This window comes from Limulus polyphemus, unplaced genomic scaffold, assembly GCF_000517525.1.
Source record: "Limulus polyphemus unplaced genomic scaffold, Limulus_polyphemus-2.1.2 Scaffold0, whole genome shotgun sequence".
Classification (NCBI taxonomy): Eukaryota; Metazoa; Arthropoda; class Merostomata; order Xiphosura; family Limulidae; genus Limulus; species Limulus polyphemus.
Window position 1 is genome coordinate 4,172,395 of NW_013665610.1, and position 8,453 is coordinate 4,180,847.

The window sequence follows — 8,453 nt, forward strand, 5'->3', positions numbered from 1 at the left end:
ATTGGAATTTTTTCCAACTAGTTAAAATTAGCCTATTGTTTTTATCTGATGTTTTTACCAATTATTTTATAGTTCTGATTTTTGCAACCCTTAATTGGTACGTATTATTGCTGTGATCTAACCTTTTTAATGACTTTATTGAAAATCGGTGAAAATAAAGATATTTTATCTTTTGAACGTTTGAAATCAAATTCTATATATAAATGTTTATGTACGATACCTACGTGACGAGACCGGAGAACCAATCAGAAAGTTTCGTATATTGCTATAACCTTACTCAACTTATCTAGCTTGGCATGGCCAGGTGGTTAGGGCGCTTGACTCGTAATATGAGGGTCGTGGGTTCGAATCCCCGTCCCACCAAACATGCTCGCCCTTTCAGCCGTGACGGTCAATCCCCCCTATTCGTTGGTAAAAGAGTAGCCCAAGAGTTGACGGTGGGTGGTGATGAGTAGCTGCCTTCCCTCTAGTTTCACTGCTAAATTAGGGACGGCTAGCGCAGATAGTCCTCGTGTAGCTTTGCGCGAAATTTAAACAAACAAATCATCTTTCTTGTTTCTGTATTATTGTATTAGATTCTATAGTTTTTACGTGAAGAAAATAATCCGTAATTGTATTTGCAATTTTAAAGACTTTGATTCTAGTATTTCAAACTAAATCGGTATATGGTGGCTCGAACAATTTAGAAAAAAGTGTAGATTTTTACAATGATGTGAAGTGGGAATTAGTAACATCGAATGATATGAGAACGTACTGATTTACAGTTCTATTTGGTGTCATGTTATACTTATGTGATATGTACGATACCACTTTCAACGCAAAGAAGTGCCTGAATGTAGGCTGCTTGAATTTTAGTGACATTTGGTGCTGTATTAAGCCTGATAAAGCAGCTGTATATGGATAGGTGATTGGAGTGACGTACGATGCCATTTTATATCTAATGAAGCTATTTACTGTTAGCAGGTTGATTTGGAGTAACATTTGGTGCTGTATGATAAAGCAGCTTTATATGGATGGGTGATTGCTGTGACGTACGATGCATTTTATATCTGATGAAGCTATTTACTGTGAGCAGGTTGATTTAGAGTGATGTTTGGTACAGTGTTCAATCCGATAAATTAGTTGCATGTGAGTAAGTTCATTTAGGGTGATGTTTAATGTAATGTGAGCAGGTTGATTTTGAGCGATATTTGGTGCATTGTTGTAAATGATAAAATAATTGAATGTGAGTAGACTTGGAGTGATACTTGTTGTCATGTTCCTTCTGAATGAACTAGTTGAATGTGAGCAAGTTGATTAAGAAAGACATTTGGATTAATAATGTGTAGTTGAATATAGACAGGTTTACTTAGAGTGACGTTTGAAAAATTGTTGTACCTGATAAAGTCATTCAATGTACGTAGATTGATTTAGAGTGACTTTTGGTGCCATGTTAAGCCTGAAATAGAGGTTGGTGTTGCTGGTTTGAGTCAGAGGGACATTTGGTGTTATGTTAAAACCGATAAAGCGATAATGGTATATGAGTGTTGACTTGGTGAGACGTTAGATCAGGTAAATTAATTATATTTGGTACCATGCCACTAGTGAAAATTTGTTGGTTTCAGAACGTTACTTTGGCATCAGATTAAATTTGGTATTAAAGTGAAAGGAGAGCCAGTTGTCTTAGAAAAGCTTTTTTTTTGACGTTCTAATCTTTGAGAACATACTTTAGTGGAACGTGTTGATCTAAATTGCATCTGTTACTTTGTCAAGTCTCATAAAACGCACACGTTTGTCCAGGCTAACCTTTGGTAGTATGATAAATCCAAAGACGTGGATGGGTTCACCTTATAATAGACGTGATGACAGTGGAAATTGGTGTTCAAATTTATACTAATGGCAGGAAGGATTGAGAGTGGCTGGTTATATTCAATATATATATATATTCAAGACCAGAGCTTCTAATAACCTCTATTGAAATAATCTTTATTTGTTATTTCCTCAATTACTAACAAAATCTTAACGTTCTCATAAATTACAGCTTAATTACTCTACTCTTTAGAATTTTCAAGGAACTTTTATCCACAAATAATATGTATGTATGTATGTGTGCATATTGCTGCGTATTTAAACTATTCTCAGTTTAATTCTGTCTTCATTGCCTCCCATACTCGAAATTTAATGCTTTTTAAAACTGTGATACGAGGTCTTATTACTCAGAAGCCAAATGGCACACAGAGCTGTTTATAACCAAAAGCAGCATTGTATTTAAGATCATGATATAAACTGTTAGTTTATTTAGTTGACTAAATGCTGTTAAACGCAACAAAGATCAACAGATAAAATTTTGTCAATTGAAAATTGAAACTACAGATGTCGACTACGTTATGTTAAAACAACTTAGGAGCATCACCACGTCGTTACAACCATGTCGCCATGTCCAGTCATGTTCTATCTGACGACCTTTAATCTTGACAATAGCTCTTCTGCGTAGATTCTATTGCAAAAGACTCCGCCGTAAGACTGTCCTGTTCCTATTCAAAGCACACCTCTCATCCCTGTTGTTTTCTATAACATATTCAGTGTATATAAGGACGACGGTTTTCCAGCGCCCGTTTTAACTGTCTGATTACACAGAAGTTCATAGGCATTGCATACGGCGACTTTTTTAAAAACGAAAAATAACAAGAGAGAGATAAGAATCGTTCAGTGTAACGATTTTTTAGTATTCACATTTAGAAAAACCTTAGTTATCGGTCATTTAATGCAAAGCATTTTTGATTCCTTTCTCATTTTGATTCTTTTAACAATGCGTCTTGTTCTAGATTTGTTTTAACTTTTTAATCTTTGAGTATAAAAAACGGGTTTTCGAGATTTTCTCTCATAACAAAAATAATCTTAATACAATGATGTTTTTGTTGCTTTTAAAATTCGTATCTACTTTTTTTAAGAAATAGTTTCAGTCATTGTATAATTTCTTTTTGTATCGTTGATGGCGTTTCAGTTTGTGTCATAGTTTTCAAAACGCATTCTTTCTTTAATAATCACTAATTACTAACAAAATAATTTAAACTAATAATGGTTTTGTTTTTTCTATCATTATTTAAGTTGTTAAGTATTTTGTATTTGTTTGATGGTAACTTTACAGAAGATAAAGAGAATACGGATTGAAGCTGGTGAGCCGGGTTCCAATACGTGCATTACTACAAAATATTCCCACTTTAAACTGTGGGTGCGTTATAAGAGTGTCGTCAGTGGATAGAGGATGGTAGGTTGCTGCTGACGGATACGTTCCCTCTGGTCAATTGTTAACAATTAAGGTCGGCAATAGATTGTATTAGTAGCTTTTACATAAATAGAAAAATACAAATATCAGTTAAGAAATCGAAATTTGTCTCGTTATGCCCCTCAAAATGTAAAACATTTTGTTGTCATGTTTATCATTATAGTATATATGGTTAGTTTAACCTTCTGCGTTTATTATACTGCGTATATTACACATTTCTATTTGTGCTATAAAACTGAATAAAAATTATACACTTTTTGGTATATAATATTTAAAATTTCTTTATGAAATTGTTCTATTTTGTCGAAATTATGTTCAACTATTAATTACATTTAATGATCAATTTCTGAAGGAAATTCCGTAGTCTAAAGTGAAATAAACCACAAATATGAATTAGAAAACATTGGTTTGGGATAATGTAAAGTTATGTATTCTCCTTGCTCCCAGTCATGCACACAAACATTTTGGTTTACAAGTAATATTTCTTTGGCTAAAATGATAGTTGTCGAGTTTTAAAAATAAACAAAGATTCCAGAAGATGAATAAGAAGAAACTCATTATCTAACAAAATAGCTGATAAATATATATCGTTATGGAAGCCACACAGTCTACATCTTCCTACCAGCCTTTTTTGAACATTTTATTTACAAAATGTTATTAGTTTTTTACTAAGTAGTGGAATTTGAGAAACTGGTAATATAAGCGATTCAGGGATACATGAATATTGCGCCATTGAGTGACTGATGACTGTTTAATTTGTGAAGTTTTTGAAATGGAGAAGCTGAATATTTGTTTGCTTGTTTTCGGATACTTGCTCAAAACTATTCAAGGGCTGTGTACTACCCCCCCAAATTTTGAACTGATAGACTAGTGGGAAGGTAGAAAGTCAACAGCACCAGCCACAAAATATACTGATGTAATAGTGGGATTTGACCGTTACCCTTATAATACACACACTTGGCTCCAATGTGCGAAGCGTGATTTTTTTTCTCGAAGTAACTGAACGCGAACAATGAACCCATAGATCACTAGTCCAGAACGATAACCACAGGGCCATTCTTGCCCAGGAAGCTGAATAACCATTGTCCTTGGACATGTGTTTAAATAAGACTATCTCCTTCTTTAAGTTTTTTTCCACTAGCTAGAGTTAAGTTAACAACTAATTTAGGAATCCGACTTTAATCGTAGGCACATATTTTTAGCTTTCATTTAGTGTTAGTTAGCATGAACTTGTTCATAGTTAAATGAGTAAATTAAACGGCACGTGTGCATAGGTATTTAACGTTGTATATTTTAAATATTTTGCTCATAGTTACTATGTTCCAAATACACGATTAATCTCGCGTAACAAGAACACGCAACGACCGTGATATAAAGTGTCCTTCTACTATATAGTCAATTAGAGAGTTGTTCTTAAGTTACAACATGTGTAGTTCTTATCCATGAGTGTTTGAATATGTTTTAATCTGAGCGCCAGGTTATGTCACACATGAGATAAATGACCATGTCAAAGATCCTTAGTTTCAAGCTTATTCATCCCCTTATTAGAGCAACTGATTAAAACGAAGAAAACTAAAAATGAGAACTGCTGTTTCCGAGCACCCCCGGTTGTCTTCCGAGATTTTCCTTGAAAGGCTTCAAACCGAAATACCTACCAGTATTTCGTTCGTCCGAGGAAAACTAGCCAGTAACTTGCTCCGCCTACATGAATAATGTTAAGTGTAGAGGAAGTGGTTCTCGTTTTTACACACTTACAGGGTAAAGTACGGATCGTTCAGTAGCCTAACGTGGGTTTGAACCTTGGGTTTAACTAAAATGCGTCGTTAAAAACACTTTATTGTCAAACTTCTGATGTGCTTGTGTCTTTCTTAGAAATTTGACGTATTGTAGGGATGAATAATGGGCATCATTTGAGGTTTCCCTTTGAAAGCTAAATATTGTACCACATTACTCTGCGTACTTAGAGGTGTAATATAAAGACAAATAAGCTTGCTTTAACGTTCATTTTTGTTACATTACGTTTAAGATCAGATGACATATTCTCGAATAACATAATAAGACATTTATTATCTGTACTAATAGCCGCCATTTTTACATATGACGAGATTTTTTTTATTTTTGAAGAATATCAACTTTATGTCTCCATATAAAATAGAATAAAAACTTTGTTTCTTAACGGACGGTAGAATATAAGTTACACTTCCTAACGAATTGTGTTATACAAGATATACGCCTTGAAGGATCAGAAAATATAAATTATACGTCCTAACATATTGCAGAACATAAGATATAAGTTTGTTTGTTTGTAGTTAAGCACAAAGCTACACAATGGACTATCTGTGCTCTGCCTACCACGGGTATCGAAACCAGGATTCTAGCGTTGTAAGTCTGCAGACATACCGCTGTGCCACTGAAGGGCAAAATAAACGTTAAGATATAAGTCTTATCGAATTATGGAATGTAAGCTAAGTTATTAATAGATTAGAGAATAAAAGTTATACGTCTTGCCAAGTTGTAGAATACAATACTTCGTTAAAGATTGTAATACCGTGAATTAAAAGTATTGAGTTTTTCACATTAACTGCCCATTTCATTGTAATCTCCAACAAATGCTAGGTTTGTCCACCTTCTACTGCGACAAAAGTTTGGTTTGTTGTGCTTTAGAGTCCACAACGTGTGGAAAGATGTCTTGTTCTAACAAAGTCATTGGTTAGAAGTATGTCTCCCAATTCATTCGCACATGTCGGCAGAGAATCACGACAGCGAATGTGATGTCCAAGTTCATCCCAAAGACCCTCAGTCAAACTGAGTTGGTCAAGAGAGTCAACTGAGATTTTCGAGCCATTTCTGAATAAAGAACGTAAAGTAGATTACCATATTATCCCCTTGCACTTCAAGATAGACATGGCTGACAACAACGTTAATTAAAGGGCAATGCCGTATTATTCCCTTGCCCTTCAAGGTAGATATGACTGACAACAACGTTAGTTCAAGTTGATTTTCATATTATCCCATTGCCCTTCAAGGTAAACAAGGCTTATAACAATGTTATTTAAAGTGGATTGTCATATTATCCCCTTGCCCTTCAAGGTAGACATGGCTGACAACAATGCTATTTAAAGTGGATTGTCATATTATCTCCCTGCCCTTCGAGGTAGACATGGCTGACAACAATGTTATTTAAAGTGGGTTGTCATATTATCCCCCTACCCTTCAAGGTAGATATGGCTGACAACAACGTGATTTACCCTTATAGATGGTCTCCCTGTGGCTCAGCGGGAAACTGGTGTCTTAAAATGCTAAAATCTGGTGTTTGATTCCTCACAGTGGATACAGTGCATAGCTTCTTGTGGGTGCAACTTTGTGCTCAACAACAACAACTTTATACAGATATTCAATACTCAAATCCTGCATGGAAATGCTACTTACATTATTACACCTCTTAAAACAGCTTCCACTGCTAGAACAACACAAACAGTGGTAAGTACCTGTCGTGATTCTCTCGATATTACTCTGTGAGGTCAGGAAATCTAACTAATCAGGATACTTCATATGATTACAAGCATCCAGTGTTGTAGGAAGCAGTTAATTGGGACACAGTCTGACGATTGTTGCACTCTACAAGCCTGTACAATCACCTCTGGTTAGTCACCAGCGGTTAGCGAACGCAAATTATTTAGGAGTAAATGTTTTATGTTGACAGATTCCGAAGACAAAATAGTTGTTCAGAGGTAACTACAATTCTCCTTAACGAGCACGTACTATCATGTCCCTTTGAAAGACAGATAGATTCTTGCTCTTATCTTATCGTCAGTAATAATAAAAAACAGCGCAACAATATCTGCCATAAACTTCCTATTTATACGCCGTAGAAGTAGGGTTCCCAAATTTATCCACATGTGACGGCAGGGGATTGTTTGTTCTTAGTTAAGCTAAGAGCTACACAATGGACTATCTGTGTTCTCTCCACCACGGGTATCGAAACCCGGTTTCCAGCGTTGTAAGTCTGCAGACATACCGCTGTGCTACAGATGGGGAGCACAGCAGAAAAAAGTATAACTCCGAATTTCAGAGCTGGCGAGCCGGGTTCGAATCGTGTGCGATACCACTAAATATTTCCCACACTTTAAGCTGTGGGTGAGTTATAAGAGTAACTGTCAATTCCTTAGCATGAATACTGGGTAGTAGGGTGCTGCTGACAAGATGCCTTCCTTCTGGTCAGTAGCTCAAAATTAAGGACGGCGGCAGATAGCTTTAGTAGTTTTGCCATAAATACAAAGTCTAGTTGATGAGAAATACTGAAATTTCAGCATTATAACATCATAGCTAGCATACACTGTTTCCAACATAATAAACGTGAAAAATGTATCCATTTTCAGTTATTTTATAGTTATAAGTTTTCAAAAAAACATGCAAAAGTCCGTAGGAAATACAGAATTACGACTGCATGTTGTCCGAAAGAAAATTATCCGAAATCCATATGGTAGGGATAGTTTCTAATAAAATGTTTTTGTTTTTAATCCGAAAAAATACACACTTGCGTTCGTTGCACTTCTCTTCTATTAAGGCGTCAAGAAATTAATGTTGCGTTTTGGAACACTTTCATTAACCACCCCCCAAAAACGTACATCACGTATAACAGTTAAACGAACCGTTAGTGTAGCCTATCGAAGGTGTAAAGTTTAGTATACTCTAATACCTTATAGTGATGGCACACGACGAGACACACATTCGGCGTGTAATGCTGTTTGAATAAAAGAAGGGAAACAACGCCTCTGTAGCCACAAAGAATATCACAAGTGTTTATGGAAATGTTTTGAACGTTCGTAAGTGTCAACGACGGTTCAGTAAATTTCGTTAAGGTGACTTTAGCCTTAAAAACTGTGATGGCAGGGGCCGGCCTGTTGGAATTGATATTGATGCTCTGAAGACGCTTGTTGCCACGTCCAGTCATACTCTATCTAACGACCGTGCATCTTTACCGTGCTGCGTAATTTCCATTGTAAAAGGCTACGTCGTAAGGCTTTTGCGTTTAAGATAAAACCACTCCTCCTTGAATGGTTTCCATAATCCACCTTATGCACGAAGACGATATTCTTCCAACGCCTATTTGTTTTGAATGTTCGTAAGTGTCAACGATGGTTCAGCAAATTTCGTTCAGGTGATTTTGGCCTTAAAAAACTGTGAT

General features: G+C 35.8%; 1 protein-coding gene across 9 annotated transcripts in view; it reads left to right on the forward strand.

Moving 5' to 3' along the window:
- LOC106474893 (coiled-coil domain-containing protein CG32809-like) overlaps nt 1-8,453 on the forward strand; it is a 386,694-nt gene that overhangs the window by 120,932 nt on the left and 257,309 nt on the right. Inside the window, exon 1 of one of the 9 annotated variants that reach the window (XM_022383956.1) lies at nt 3,275-3,299. The exons of the other annotated variants lie outside the window; for them this stretch is intronic. The gene's annotated coding sequence lies outside the window, so the exon portion shown is untranslated. Of the gene's footprint in view, nt 1-3,274; nt 3,300-8,453 lie in introns of those variants that run through there. 9 annotated transcript variants of the gene reach the window in all.